The following is a 16,345-nucleotide window of genomic DNA, read 5'->3' as shown; positions in this document are numbered from 1 at the left end:
GGATTCAAACTCTTTTAAATGGACATGAAGAGTGCTTTTCTCAATGGATTTATCAATGAAGAAGTGTATGTTGATCAACCACCGGGCTTTGAGGATCATCAACATCCCAATCATGTTTTTAAGTTGAAAAGGGCATTGCATGTGTTAGAATATATGGCCTTAAACGAGAAGGGGGGTGAATTGTTTAAGAGGGATTTTCGTAAACTTTGAAAGTATAATGAAAATCAATGCTGAATTACGGAGAAAAGAATCAAGGAAACAAATACCCAAAACTGTTTTAAGATGATATCATAAAAACAATCGGTTGTTTTGTCGAAACAATCGGTTGTTTTTATCAGCAGTTAATAAAAACAGCTTAAAACAGATATATGTGAAATAAGGGAAAGAGATAAGCACACAAGCAATTTATAGTGGTTCACTCTTACACCAGGAGCTACATCCAGTCCCCAGAAACCACTGGGTATTCCACTATGCAATCAAAACCAGATTACAAACACCACACACCAAAGTAGTGACCTTGAACCCCTCAAGAAACACACTACCTTTGGCAAACCACACGAAGAGTGTTGATCTTGAACCCCTCAAGAACACACAACACTCCTTGGCAACACAAATACAGAAATACAGTAATCAAGGAAGAAGGGAATAGAACACACCTGGGTATTACAAAGCTTAAAGATCAGAATTACAACCCAATCCTATTCCACACACTTAAGAATGATCCAAAGCTCTTTCAAATCTTGGAAAAACTGTTTTGATAAAGTCTTTTTGTTACTTCAAGATTAGGAGCGTAAAACCAACTTTATATAGACCCACCAAGTGGTCACAAGCATTTAATAAAGGAGCCAAGTTAGTTAGGATCATTTAAAACATATTAAAACCGCTTAACAGAATTCTGTTAAGGTTTGCAGGAAAACAATCAGTTGTTTTGTCGAAACAATCGATTGTTTTGGTTTGATAGCAAAGTCAACCAAGTTTTTCAAAAACAGCTAAGGTAAAACAACCTGTTTTAGAAAACACATCTTTTCAAAAGGTTAAAGATTCAAATGAACTTGGATCAACTTAAGGAGTGAATTAACAAGTTTCAAACAACTAGACAACACACACCCACCCAACAACAAGGTCTTCAAGCTTTCCTCTTGGATTTGGAGACATCAAAGCATCTTGTTCAACAGTATGGGCTTAAGCAAGCTCCAAGGGAGTGGTATGAGAGGCTTAGTAACTTCCTTTTATCTCATGGCTATGAAAGAGGGATGATTGACAAGACTCTTTTCATCAAAAGAGCAAATTCTGAAATTATTTTGGTCCAAATCTATGTTGATGACATCATTTTTTGTGCTACCAAAGATAGTTTATGTGAGGAGTTTGTTGTTGCCATGCAAAGTGAATTTGAAAAGTCCATGATGGGAGAGCTTTCATTCTTTCTTGGGTTGCAGGTTAAGTAATCAAAGGATGGAATTTTCCTATGCCAATCAAAGTATTGCAAAGAAATCCTTAAGAAATTTAAGATGGAGAGTTGCAAAGAAGCTAGCACATCTATGCCTTCAAGCTGTTATATGGATGCAGATGCTGCTGGAAAAGGGGTAGATCAAACAAAATATAGAGGTTTAATTGGTTCTTTACTTTATCTCACAACAAGTAGACCGGATATCATGTTTGTCGTATGTCTTTGTGCAAGGTATCAAGCAAATCCAAAGGAATCTCACCTCAAGGCTGCAAAGAGGATTCTCAAATATCTCAAAGGAACAACCAATGTTGGTCTATGGTATCTGTCCCGACCATTCCTCGGTCATCGTCCACAATGACTAACCTCGGACATCGCACATCGGTGCCTGGTAATGGAAGGGGGCCACGTAAGGTGGGCCCCAGACACACTTATTAGGGGGTTGGTCAGTCTTTGGACATCGTTACCGTAGACCCCGATGTTGAAGATCGACATCAGACCTCGCCAAAAGAGGAAGAGATCGGACATCGACGGCCTGCGGTAGCCTAAGTCACGAAGGATTCATGCATGTGGTGTGTATGGTGCATACAGGAGCGACACGAGTGAATAATCCTAGGAGACGTTAAGGCCCATTAGGGTTAGGGTTTCCAGGGTAAGCTACATGCATGGCACGTGAATACTTAGGGCACCTGCATAAATAGATGGCACCAGAGATTAGGTGCACAAGTTGGTACCCAGGCGGCCACTTTGTTATTCATTGCACTCCAGTTAACGGAAGTTCTATGTGCCAGATACGCTAAGATTATGTAAATAGGGGCGCAAGGACGTTTCCCAAGGAACCCTAGACAAGGGTAACAACACAAAGGGAAACCCTAGTTTCAACCTATATAAAGGGTGCCAAGAACCTTAGCAAGGTACGAAATTTCTAAGACTAAAACTACTCTATACACTTGGTGTTTTTTGCCCTTATACTGACTTGAGCGTCGGAGTGCAAACGGTCGTCAAGTCGCTGCTTTGTCTTTGCAGGTGGGAGATTTCTTGATCAAGGAAGTATGATTCTCAGGTGGAGATAGAAGGGCCAAGACTATCGTTAGAGTCAACTGGCGAAGCGAGTCAACCGGCAGGAACATTTGGCGCCCATCGTGGGGCCCGTTAAAGCAAGGTCCCACTCACAATCTTGTTGAGAGTTTTACCAACGATATGAGGAGTACAAGGCAAGGATCAGTTGTAGCCACAGGTGTTGTGCCCCCTAGAGGGGACAACGTTACTACGCAACAAATATTGGAGACTATGCATGCTCTCCAAGCAGAGGTGGCAACATCTAGGGTTGAAATTGTCGCATCACGCGTGCGCAGGGCCAATGAGGAATTGCGCAGAGATTTGCAACAAGTAGGGGAGCGCGCGGTGGATGAACGTGCCCCACCTGTACCACTCAGGGCACGTCCCATGTCGTTCTCACAAGTGATCATAGACACAGCGTTACCAACCATGTCTCTGGGCCCGAAGGTCTCCTTCACAGGTGTGGAGGACCCAAAGGCCAACCTCACGGCGTTCCATACTCAGATGATGTTTACAGGAGGATCCCACGTTAACAGGCGCGGCGTTGGAGTAGTTCGTTAGTCTTCCCGACGGACACATCAACACCTTCAACCAGTTTGCGACGTTGTTCAGGGAACAATACCTTGTTAACAAGGCCCCCACCCGGTTTTCTTATGATGTCTTCGACATTAAACAATACTGGAGGGAGTCCATGAAAGACTATTTGAACAGGTTTGGGGTCCAGGTGGGAAGGTTGAAACCCACGGATGAGGCCATGACAGTACATGCCTTTGTCAAGGGAATGTTGCCAGGACCTTTCAGTGAATCATTGCTGAGGTTCTACCCGAAGACGAGATCAGACATCGGGCGTTGGTGCACATCGCTGCAGATAATCGAGTAACGGAGAAACGTGGTCTTTTCGGTCCTATCCGATCTCGAGCAGCAAGACGACCTCAGCCCATGAGGGTGCACGAGGCGACCACAGAGAAGAAGGGAGTGGGAAAACCCTACAAACAGTTCCAGGCGGGAACACGCACACAGAGGGATCCGCCCCCAAAGCATAATTTTCGAGTGGAGCTTAAGGAGCTAATCACTATCCCAAACATAGTGATTACATACGCAATTGCTTGGCCCTGGCACACCAACTAGAAGAGCTAGTGAAGAGCGGTTTCTTAAAGGATTATCTTCAAGAGCAGCAGAATGATCAAGCGTTGATAACCACAGGGGCAGATTAGGGACACGAGGTGCCCATTCACGGGGAGATCAACACGATCTCTGAAGGATTTTCAGGAGGAGGGTGCACCGCCTCCCAGCGAAAGAAGTACGCATGAGAGGTGATGGCAATAGAGGTACAGGAGGTAGATCAAACCCCCGATGTCGACCTCGTCTTCACCAAGGCCGACCGCCAAGATGTCATACCCTATGACAATGACCCGGTAGTGATTTCACTAGTCACAGTAGGGAGAAGGGTGCATTGCGTCCTCATAGACCAAGGAAGTTCGGCCGAAGTGATGTTCTAGTCGACCTTCAACAAGCTGCAGTTGTCTCCAGACCAGTTGAGGCCATATATTGGATGTTTGTATGGCTTCGCTGGAGACCAGGTGGAGGTGCGTGGGCATATAGAGCTGAGAACGACCTTTACGGATGGCACAACTTCACGCACTGCCAACATCAGGTATCTTATTGTTAACGCTCCATCAACCTACAATATATTGTTAGGTAGACATGCTTTGAACAGGATTGGAGCGATTGCCTCCACAAGGCATATGAAGATGAAGTTGCCTTCCCTTGAGGGTACGGTGATCACCATCAAGTCTGACCAGAAAGAGGCTAAGAAGTGTTACGAAAATAGCCTTAAGATGAAGAGAGGGGTGTTCGCTGCTACTACCGAACCTCCAAGGGAAGAAGGGGTCACTCGTGCAGAGATCGCCTGGGAGAGACGACCTGAGCCCGCCGAGACGTACTGGAGAGAGAGATCGGGGGGAAGATGTTCAAGCTTAGCAAGTCTTTAAGCCAAGAGTCGCAGGATCAGATTTCTGAGGTCATAGCACGACACCTTCACGCTTTCGTGTGGTCTGCCTCTGGCATGCCTGGCATAGACCCTGACTTCCTGTGTCATCGTCTCACCATGGATCCCCAGGTCCGACCTGTTCGTCAGAGAAGACGAAAGTTTAACGAGGAGAGGCATCAGGTCGTGCGCGAAGAGACGGGGAAACTGATGAAGGATGGCCACATTAGGGAGATTCAGTACCCCGAATGGCTGGCCAATGTGGTGTTAGTGAAAAAGGCGAGCAGGAAGTGGAGGATGTGTGTTGACTTCACAAACCTCAACAAGGTGCCACCTACCAGAGGTTGATGGACAGAGTATTAGTGCCCATGTTAGGACAGATTGTCCAAGCATATGTAGATGACATGGTGGTCACCTCCCAGCAGAAGGAGCAGCACGTGGCAGACCTGGAAGAGCTGTTCACCACGATAGCGAAGTATAGGCTGAAACTGAACCCATAGAAGTGTGTGTTCGAGGTCGAGGCAGGAAAGTTCTTGGGGTTCCTACTCACTGAACATGGGATAGAAGCGAACCCTGCAATAATAGCCATGAGAAGCCCAATCTCAGTGAAGGAAGTGCAGCAGTTGACAGGGAGCATGGCTACTCTGTCCAGATTCGTATCAGTAGGAGGAGACAAGGGGCATCCTTATTTCCAGTGCCTAAAGAGAAACAATAGGTTCGTATGGACCCGGGAGTGCAAAGAGGCGTTTGTAAAGCTGAAGGAGTACCTGGCTAGTCCATTACTATTGTGCAAGCCAGAGCTAGGTACTCCCCCTCGCCTAAGTTACAGAGAAGGCAATTAGTTCGGTTCTGCTGCAAGAACAAGACCAAGTGCAGAAACCGATCTACTTCGTCAACAAGGTGTTGGAAGGGCGAGAGGTGAGATACCAGGCCCTAGAGAAAGCAACTCTGGCAGTAGTGTTGTCAGCGCGAAGACTTCGCCACTACGTCCAGAGTTTCAAATGGGTGCTCTCCGTAGATGGTTCCTCAAACCAACAAGGTAGTGGGGTTGGTTTCATCTTGGAAGGACCAGATGAGTTGTTGATTGAGCAGGCCCTACGGTTCGCTTTCAAGGCCAGTAACAACCAAACAGAGTATGAGGCCCTCATCGCTGGAATGCTGCTGGCCAAGGAGATGGGAGCGAAAGGTTTGCTGGCAAAGAGTGACTCTTTGTTAGTCACAGGTCAAGTCACGGGGGATTACCGAGATAAAGATCCTCAGATGGCCGCCTAGCTAGAGTATGTCCAGGTTCTGAAGTAGACGTTTGAGGTGTTCGAGTTAATTCGTGTTCCCAAAGAGCAAAATGCCTGAGCAGACTTTCTTGCAAAGCTCGCTAGTTCGAGCAAGGGGGGCAGGCAGAGGACAGTGATTCGGGAGACCTTGAAGACACCTCGAACTACCGCGGACAACATGGCAGAAGTCCACCAGATCAGCACATTGGAAGGCATGAGGAGGAGTCATCGGTCATTAACACAGGAAATGGTAAAAACGCCTAGAGTAAGCGTGTACTCGGTTGTTGGGGAGATGTCATTGCAGATTTACCAAGTCGAAACAGGAGAAACTTGGATGACACCCTGCCAACACTACTTGGCTGATGAAGTACTCCCATTAGAACCCACAGAAGCCAGAAAAATTAAGAAAAATTCGAACAAGTACACCTTGATCGATGGGAAGTTATTCAGGCATGGGTTCACCCATCCTATCCTGGTGTGTGTAAGTGGTGAGCAATGCACGCGAATTATGACAGAACTGCATGAGGGGATATGTGGTAGCCACATCAGCGACCAATCCCTCTCGTCAAAGGCCATTCGTGCAGGGTATTACTGGCCAACCATGAGGGAAGATTGCACGAGGTATGCCCAGCGGTGCAAACAGTGCCAACAACATGCTAACTAGGACAAGGCGCCTCCAGAGGAGTTGAGGTTGATCTACAACCCATGGCCATTTCATACTTGGGGGATTGCCATTCTTGGGCCTTTCCCTTTGGCAGTATGGCAGATGAAGTACCTCGTGGTTGCCATAGAGTATTTCACAAAGTGGATCGAGGCTAAGCCAGTGGCGTAGATCACAGCCCACAAGGTCCAACACTTTGTGTGGAAAAATATAGTATGCCGCTTTGGAATCCCGAAGAGATTGGTGTCTGATAATGGTACCCAGTTTGCAAGCCAACAATTGGGCAAGTTATGTACAAAGTTGGGAGTGAAACAAGTGTTCACATCAGTTGAACACCCCCAAACAAACGGGAAGATCGAGTCTTTCAACCCAGTTCTGCTCAGAGGTTTGAAGAGAAGGCTAGACAAAGCCAAGGGAGCCTGCGCGGAAGAAGTTCCTAGAATTGTGTGGTCCTACCACACTACTCCCCAGTCCACGACCAGGGAAACACCCTTTAGCTTGGTGTACGGGTCGGACGCAATGATTCTGGTAGAAATCCAGGAGAACTCGCCGTGTTTCCAGAACATCGTGATCGAGGAGTCCAATGAAGAGAGAAAGGTGAATTTGGACCTACTGGATGAAGCAAGGGAGGAAGCAAGGATTAAGGCTGAAGCCTTGAAAAGGAGGGTGGAGTACAAATACAGCTCCAAGCTGAAACCTCGACAGTTCCAGGTCGCGGACCTGGTGATGCGAAAGGTCTACCCGTACCAGCTAGAGAACAAGTTATCCCCCACGTGGATTGGTCCTTTCAGAGTGATAGAGGCCCTTGGGAATGGAGCATACAGGCTCGAAACATTAGAGGGTGGCGCGATCCCTCGTACTTGAAACGCGACCAATCTTAAGTTTTATTTTAGTTAAAGATGTTTTGCATTGTACACATTTTTAGGGGACACACTTTTCCCTCATAAGGGTTTTTGAACGAGGTCACCCAAATAAAATTTCAGTTATTCAGTTAAGAGATGTGTGTGTAGTACAAATAATGAACCTCTCCCTGGAAGTGATACACCAAGAGCGGAGGTAGTTTGGTTCCCCAATAAGCCCCTCTTGTGTAAGTTCACCAAGGTGAAGAATAGTACGGTTCGTCAGTTAATAAACCTCTCCCTTGAAGTAATGCGCCAAGGTCGGGAATAGTATGGTTCCTTGGTGAACCTCCCTCTTGCGCAAGTTTACCAAGGCTGAGAACAGTATGGTTCAAACGTTGAAGGCCTGTCCCTTGACTTTTTATAGCAGGGTCGCGGTCGGTTATTCAGACTTGTCCCTTGACTTTCTATGGCAAGGATAAGGTTGGTAAGACTCGTTCGCCCGAGTTAGAAACACCAAGATGGGGGCAGTATGGATCCTTAGGGAGCCTCCCTCTTGTGTAGTAACTCCAGGGTTGAACAACATGGCTCACCGGTTAAGTTCACCCCTACCTTCGTGTGCAGAGCCAAGATAGGGAGGATACATTTCTCCCTTGTTTGTAAGCCAAGGACGAGAGTGGTGTGATTTTCCAATGTTACCAGCAAGACATTCCTGTCGATCTGAGGGGGTAGGGATGAGATCAACAGGTAGCCTTACTTCGCAAGAAGAAGATCAAAAACAGCAGGAGGAGTTTATGAGGTTAAAAGCGTGCTACCTAAAAGGTAAACCTATGTCGAAGGCACTGTTAGTTGAAGTCAATGCAAGTAAAGGTACATAAAGGTAAACCAAAGCAACTAAGACAAATAGTAAAAGGAAAGGTAAATGCTTATAAAGATATATATACATATGCAAGGGGCAAATTTTTCTTCAAGAAGACAGAATTACAGGGCGGTTACTCTCTCAGCACGAGTTGCCCATCAACAACGCATTTGGCCTCACTGAAATGGGAAAGATCCACCTCAGGATGCACACAGGAAAACTGAGCTATGGCATCTTGGAACCCCTCACTGTAAGCATCGACAACATCATTGTTGAGCTCCTCCTCCGTCTTCTTGAAGAGCTCGATTTTCTCAGGAAGTTTCCCCTCCACCTGCCCCAGCTGGACCTCGCGCTAGGTGGCCCTCTCCTCCAATTTGGCCATTTTGGCCTGCATCCCCTCGACCTTCTCCTCCAGGTCTATCACCTTGTTGTAAAGGGGCAAGATCTTCATTTACAGTTGAACGGCCTCGTGGCTCTTGTCAAAAAGAAGCTTCTTGACGTCCTTCTCGGATTGGCAAAGGCTTGCCAATTCCTGGTACATGGCGGTCTCGCGGTTGGAGAAGACCTTGGTCTTGAGGGCCAGCTCCTCCTCCAGTTTCGCCATCCTAGCCTTTAGTTCTTCTGCTTCTTGAGCCTTACTTAGCGCAAGGCTGGATGCGACAAGGAAGTCTCCAAGGTCGTAGGCCACGCGGTCTTGGAGGAGGTTACCACTCAAGCTCTCCAACATTTCCTTGTCTTGAAAGCGCTTGAGGGCTTGTTGAAGAAGCACAGGGAGCTCGGGAGCGGGGGGCATTGATCAGTCTTCAGGGGTGGTCTCCCCCTCACCTTCATGTACAATAAGATCGTGTGGGGAGGAAGCACTTGGGGGGTTATCCCTGAAGACCGAAGTGAGCTCGCCAGATACAGAATGGGAGGGCGTCGCGGCTTCGCCCACCCTTGGCCTCTTGAAGACAAGGCTTGTACAGGTATCCTCATCCTCAGAATCAACAACCACTGCCACCACCCCTTTCTGCCTATCGACAAGGGCTGGCTCAGTGGTGTTGGGGGCAGAAGTGGCAGAGGTTGGAGGAGTTATTGGCATTGAAGTGCTCACACCAGCAGCGGTCGCCCTGCGTTTGGCAAGCAGCTCGGCCAGTTTCTTCTTTTTATCCTTGTTGAAGCCTATATCTGCACAAAGACGACGAATAAGTCAGGGAACGTAGGTAACAATAATAAAGCAAGTAAGGGTGCAGGAAAAGATAAGACAGGAATGAGAAAGGGTACCGATGTAACTCCTAAGGGCCTTGGGGTTGAACTCAAGTTTGAGCAACTCCAACGTGCTAAGTGGGGTATGGAGGCTAGACAGGAGGTCACATACTTCCCGCTCCTAGGGGGGAAGGTCCTCAAGGCACCTGGGTTTCTGGAGGTTCGGCTTCTCCGCTCAGTAGAAGGGAAACCCATCTAAAAGAGCAGGGTCCCTCCGATTGCATCGCACATTGAAGAAGTGCTTCTTAAACCCCTTGTACGATTGCTGGAAGAGCGTTAGCAGCACCCTCCCAACGACGCTATTGAAGTTGACCCACAGCTTCTTGCTTGGGCTCTTCGCTTCAAAGAAAAAGAGAAATACATCCACCGATGGCGTACGGCCAAGGCAGTGGCAGAGAATTAGAAAGGCCCTCACAAACACCCAGTTGTTGGGGTGCAGTTGGGCGGGGGAGACGTTTACCTCGGTTAGGAGTGCTCACTCGAAGGGGGTGAAGGGTAATCGAAGACCAAGTCTCCGAAAGACTGTGGAATAGATAAAATAGAAGGGGCCTTCGGGCTCCGAAAGATAGTGTTGCCAAGTAAACAAAGCCCTAACAAGTGCATATAATTCTTTATCATAAGTGGAATAATTGAGATGACTTCCCTTCAACTTCTCACTAAAATAAGCTATGGGATGGCCCTCTTGAAGGAGGACAGCCCCAATGCCTATACTTGAAGCATCACACTTAATCTCAAATATTTTAGTGAAATTAGGAAGGGCTAAGATGGGAGCATTAGTCAATTTTTCTTTTAAAGTCTTAAAAGCTTTTTGTTGTGTTTCTCCCCATTGAAAAACCACATCCTTTTTCACTATATCATTGAGAGGTGCAGCAATGGTACCAAAGTTTGGTACAAATCTTCTATAGAAAGAAGCAAGTCCATGGAAACTTCGGACTTCATTCAAATTTTTCGGTGTAGGCCAATTTTGAATGGCCATCACCTTTGTTTTGTCCACATGGACCCCTTTGCTACTCACAACAAACCCTAGGAATTCTATATGATCAAGAGCAAACATACATTTAGCAAGGTTAGCATACAAATGTTCCTTCCTAAGGGTTTCTAAAACTTGCCTAACATGCATTCTATGATCATTTAAAGATAAGCTATAAATGAGAATATCATCAAAGTAAACAACAACAAACTTACCAATGAAAGGTCTAAGAACATGATGCATGAGGCGCATGAAGGTACTTGGTGCATTAGTTAAACCAAAGGGCATAACTAACCACTCATACAAACCAAAGTTGGTCTTAAAAGCCGTCTTCCATTCATCACCCGGTTTGATACGAATTTGATTGTAGCCGCTTTTAAGATCAATCTTTGAAAAGATTTTTGAACCATGCAATTCATCCAACAAATCATCAAGCCTAGGTATAGGATGCCTATACTTAATTGTAATGTTATTGATGGCCCTACAATCCGAACACATTCGCCATGTGCCATCTTTTTTAGGCACTAAGATGATAGGCATAGCACAAGGACTCATGCTATCTTGAACCCACCTTTTCTCAATCAAAGCCTCAACTTGTTGGCGAATTTCCTAGGTTTCACTTGGATTGGTCCTATAGGTTGGACGATTTGGTAAGGAAGAGCCCGGTATCAAATCAATTTGGTGCTCAGTCCCTCTCAAAGGTGGAAGTCCTTTTGGAGGATCTTGAAACACATCTTGAAACTCTTCTACCAAATTTTCCAAACAATGAGGACTATCAACAAATGGTTCTAACTTAAGAGTTCTAGGGATGGCTAAGAAAAGAGGATGGTGAGCCACTATTTCCCTTTGAAGCTCATGCCTAGACACAAGAAGTGTAGGCTTAGAACTCTTATCTTTTTTATCTTTTTTATCTTTTTCACTCTCCCTCTTTTTTTTCATGATGATTTGGTCCTCATGGACTTCTCTAGGAGAGAGAGATTTTAAAATAACCTTGTGACCATGGAAATCAAAAGAAAGTTTGTTGGAAAAGCCATCATGAAAAACTTTTCTATCAAATTGCCAAGGCCTTCCCAAAAGAACATGTGTAGCTTCCATGGGCACAACATCACATAATACCTCATCTTTGTATTTTTCAATAGAGAAATGGATGAGGACTTGTTTATTCACAACAATTTTTCCTACTTCACTAAGCCATTGCAATTTGTAGGGCTTTGTATGAGAGATAGTAGGCAATCCAAGTTTATCTACTACTCTTGTACTAGCCACATTAGCACAACTACCCCCATCCACTATCAAAGAACAAATGTTGTTTTGAATAAGACATCTTGTATGGAAAATATTTTCCCTTTGACTTTCATCAAAAGGTTGTGAAACTTGTCCAAGAAGTCTTCTCACAACTAACAAATCTCCTTCAAGTGGACTCTCACTCTCATTCTCACTAGACGCCCTAGAAGGTGAAGAATGCCTAGGTGAATCCGTATCATGCTCACTCATAACAATGCCATTATGCACAAACATATTCCTTTTAGAAGGACAATTAGCCGCAATGTGATCATAACCCATACACTTAAAGCATTTCTTTCTAGACGATTTAATTGGGGATTTAGGCCTAGAAGTAGATGGCTTAGGTTCCTTGGGTTTGAAAGAAGAATCTTTAGAAGGAAATTTTGAAAAAGACTTTTTATTCCTCCAAGAATTGGTGTAGTAACCATCATTGGGAAAAATTTTGAAAGAATTTTTCTTAGCAAGTTGGGCTTCCACCTTCATTGCAAGATGAACTAAAGAACCCAATGATGAATACTCTTGTAACTCAACAACATCTTGAATATCCTTCCTTAGACCACTCACAAACCTAGCAATCATAGCTTCCTCACTTTCTTCTAATTCAACTTTAAGCAAAAGCGTTTCTTACTCTTTGTAATATTCATCCACATTTAGCGTGCCTTGTTGAAACCGTTGGAGTCTCAACATGAGGTCTTTCCTAAAATGTGGGGGCACAAACCTAGCGCGCATTTGATCCTTTAAAGAGTTCCAAGAGTCCACGGGAGGACCCTTGTGATAGATAATGTCCTTTACAATACCATGCCACCATTTCATGGCATAATCACTAAAGTCTAAGGTGGCTAGCTTAAGCTTGTGCTCATCTTGGATCTCATGGATCTCAAATATTTTTTCACACTTAGCCTCCCAATCTAAATACAAATTAGGATCACTAGAGCCATTAAAACAAGGAAGCTTGACCGAAGCTAGCTTAGCCTTTGCATCTTGGTAGTGTCCAACTCCACGGTGATGTCTCTCCCCTTGATTGTGATGTCTATGTCCATGGAATTGAGGTGGAGTTTGCCTTCTCCTATGGTCCTCCTCACGGCCAAAGTCATTTGAAGAACCTCTTGAAGAAGGTCTATGTGAATGATGCCCACCATTGATAGAGTGAGATGGCCTAGCTTGTTGCACCTCTATCTTTTGCAATTTTTCTTCCAAACACCGAATGGTGCGTTGAGCTTCATGCAATTCACCAAGGACTGAAGCTTTGGAAGGAGAGTGTTGCTTGTAAGATTCACCACTTGAATAGCCAGCCATTTGCAAATGAAAACAGCAAACACAAAAAACAGCAAACAAGTTAAGAAACAAAGTTAGCAAAAATGTATTTGGCAACCAAATTGCCGAAGTGAAACTGGCCTGAAAATCACTCTCAAAGAAATAATATCCCTGCACCAAGCTGATCTTGAGGCCTTAGGAATCCTCAAATGAAAGATGTCAAAGCAAGGCACACCAATCTCAAAGCCAATCACAACAAAACCAATGAAAAGACAAACAAGAAAAGGTATAAGCAAAAAAAGGCTATAACAAAAGGAATACTAGATGTATGAAAAACTCAAAGAGTAATGAATAAAAGACAAGCAAGAAAATAAGGAACTCAATGAAAAAGTAGGCACACAAAAGAATACTTAAAGAAAAGCACTAGAGTAGATGAAGAAAACAAAAACAGAGCAACTGGGAAATATTTTTATGCAAACTGTGCTTGATGTTCACTGATTTAACTGGAACGAAATAAAGCGAACTGGATTATGAAATTTTAACCACAGAAACTTCAAGATCTTAGCTCAAAAATGGCACTGGAATCACGCAAAAAAAGTAAGCCAATTAATTGAGATAAATTTTTCAAAATCGCTGTCAGATTACCGTATTTTTTTCGGCAGAATTGTACACTTTTTGTATTTTATTTATCATTTTTTGTGTACTTTTAATTTTTGAGTAATTATTTTTTCCACTCTTTTCTAAAACTTTGAAGAACACAAATCCATAATTTCAGAATTTTCCAGTGAGTAAATAAATTGCAATAAGGAAAAACAGTAAGCATATTTTCAGAAAACAGAGAAATCCTAACAGGAATGAAAAACAGAATTAAGAACTAGCAAAGACATAATGGAAAATGATGTATACTAAAATACAAGTATGAACTCAATCTAAAACAGAAAATGCACAAAGGATCAAATATTAAACTCAGAAAATTGTATGACACCAAAGCAAGAAACAAAAAATTCCATAAAAGTACTACAAGAAGTGATGACAATTATGGAAAAACATGACTAGGACAAAACTTGTATGGATTCAAAAAGGAAAATACTCAAACATATGATAGGCACAATTAAGAAAACAACAAGAAAACTGAAAATAAGCCTAAAAACAGAAATGTAAACAACAAGAATTATAGAGCTCTTGAATTAAAAGTGCAACACAACTCAAAATTAAACAAGAACACACCTAAACTCTAGATACCACATGATATGATTCCAATAGCACAATATGAATGATTCTTGACATTCTTAGGAATCATCTTGAGTTGGATATGAGATAGGCACTTTATGATAGAATTGGATCAAGGTTCTATGATCAAGAACTCACCAAGACTAGTACCAAAACCCAAACTCATATGGAAGTTCCATGTATTGTCAAATTGAACCGAACAAATTGATTGAAAAGACAAAAGCACCGAACAAAATGCATAAGAATAGAATTGCACCGAACAATTAGGCTTAGAAAAGAAGAAGAATCAAAGATGAATCGGCAGAAAGTAAAAGACCGATGCATATAGCAATAGAAGCTAAAAAACCGAACTGAAAAAGCAAAGGAAGCAAGCTAAGACATGAACATAAAAAGAGAAGGAAGGAAGGAGAAGAGAAAGCTCATGAAGATGGAGGAATGGTTGGATGATCACGCCACTTAGAGGATGGAGACTCCAAGATGAGTGTGCAAAGCCGCCACTTGAGGTAACCAAAGAACTCTCAAGATAAGAATAAGTGAAGAAGGCACAAAGCTCTCCAATTCTCTCTCAAATTGAGTAGAGTTTCTCTAATTCAAAATTCAAATCTGAAAAATACAAGGGCAGCACCTTAATTTATAGCCTAGAGGTGCTGAAATGCAAAGCTAATTAAATTCAAAATTCCCCCCAAATACATGAAAGTGGCGCCAAGCATGAGGAAGGTGTGACTTCCTCTCTCACTTTGGCACCTCCCTATTACCTCTACACCTCTCTACTAAACGCACCCCCCCCCTAAGACTCCTAAACTAAAGACCTAAAGATGCTTTGACAAAAGAGGTTTCTTATGTTTTCCTCTAAGCACCTTCAAACAAAGAAATTATAAAAAGAGAAAACAAACGTCCATTAGCTCCTAAAGCTTTGAACATGCTTCTTGTAAGCCTTTGAGGTGGGCTTTGAACTCCATGAGCGTCCTCCATTTGAGCCTCAACCTCTTCTTGCTCTTGATGATTGGCCTCCATGTCCACTTGAGCTTGATCTCCATCAGCAGGTTCCCTGTGGTATAGGGACTTATAGACGGAGGCGAAAGGAGGAGGGGTTGGTATTGTAGGTGGAACAGGGGATGGAGACGAGACTGAGTTAGAGTTTGAAGGAGGAACTGGAGAAGGTTCTTGATGGATCATATTAAATAAGGAAACAGTGCACAAAGAAGTTCAAGCGCCAACAAGTCCCAACCGTTGATCTTGCCACGTGTACGCTGGTTTAAAAAGTTGGTGAGACGTCACTTCGGTGTACTGTTCACGACTCTTTACCCAGTGCCACGTAGGTCACCCAGCGTGATCACTTAGTCTCTTCGCTGAAACAAGTTACAACTCGAGATTAGGGGGCTTGTGTACCGACTAGTCCTCGGTAATCGTCCCCAGTGACTGACCTCAGACATCGCACATCAATGCCTCGTAATGGAAAGGGGACATGTAAGGTGGGCCCCAGACACACTTATCAGGGGGTTGGTCAGTCTTTGGACATCGCTACCATAGATTCCGATGTTGAAGATCGACGGCCTGCGGTAGCGATGTAAAGGGCCACGTAAGGTGGACCATAGATTTATACTAAGTTAACAGTTAAGACATTAGATATATGGGAAGCCTAAGTCACGAAAGACCCATGCATGTGGTGTGTATGGCGGATACAGGTAGGACACGAGTGAATAATCCTGGGAGGCACTAAGGCCCATTAGGGTTAGGGTTTCCAGGGTAAGTTGCATGCATGGCACGTGAATACTAAGGGCACCCGTAGAAATAGATGGCGCCAGAGATTAGGTGCACAAGTTGGTACCCAGGCGGCCACTCTGTTATTCGTTGCACTCCAGTTAAGGGAAGTTTTATGTGCCAGATACGCTAAGATTATGTAAATAGCGGCGCAAGGACATTTCCCAAGGAACCCTAGACAAGGGTAACAGCATAAAGGTAAACCCTAGTTTCAACCTATATAAAGGGTGCCAAGAACCCTAGGTACGGAGTTTCTAAGACTGAAACTACTTTATACACTTGGTGTTTATTTGCCCTTATACTAACTTGAGCGTCAGAGTGCAAATGACCGTCAAGGCGCCCCTTTGTCTTTGCAGGTGGGAGATTTCTTGATCAAGGAAGTACGATTCTCAAGCGAAGATAGAAGGGCCAAGACTATCGTTAGAGTCAACCGGCGAAGCGAGTTAACCGGCAGAAACAATATCCTTCTTACTCTCCTATA

Source organism: Phaseolus vulgaris, chromosome 11, assembly GCF_000499845.2.
Source record: "Phaseolus vulgaris cultivar G19833 chromosome 11, P. vulgaris v2.0, whole genome shotgun sequence".
Taxonomy (NCBI): Eukaryota; Viridiplantae; Streptophyta; class Magnoliopsida; order Fabales; family Fabaceae; genus Phaseolus; species Phaseolus vulgaris.
This window is presented reverse-complemented; position numbering follows the sequence as displayed.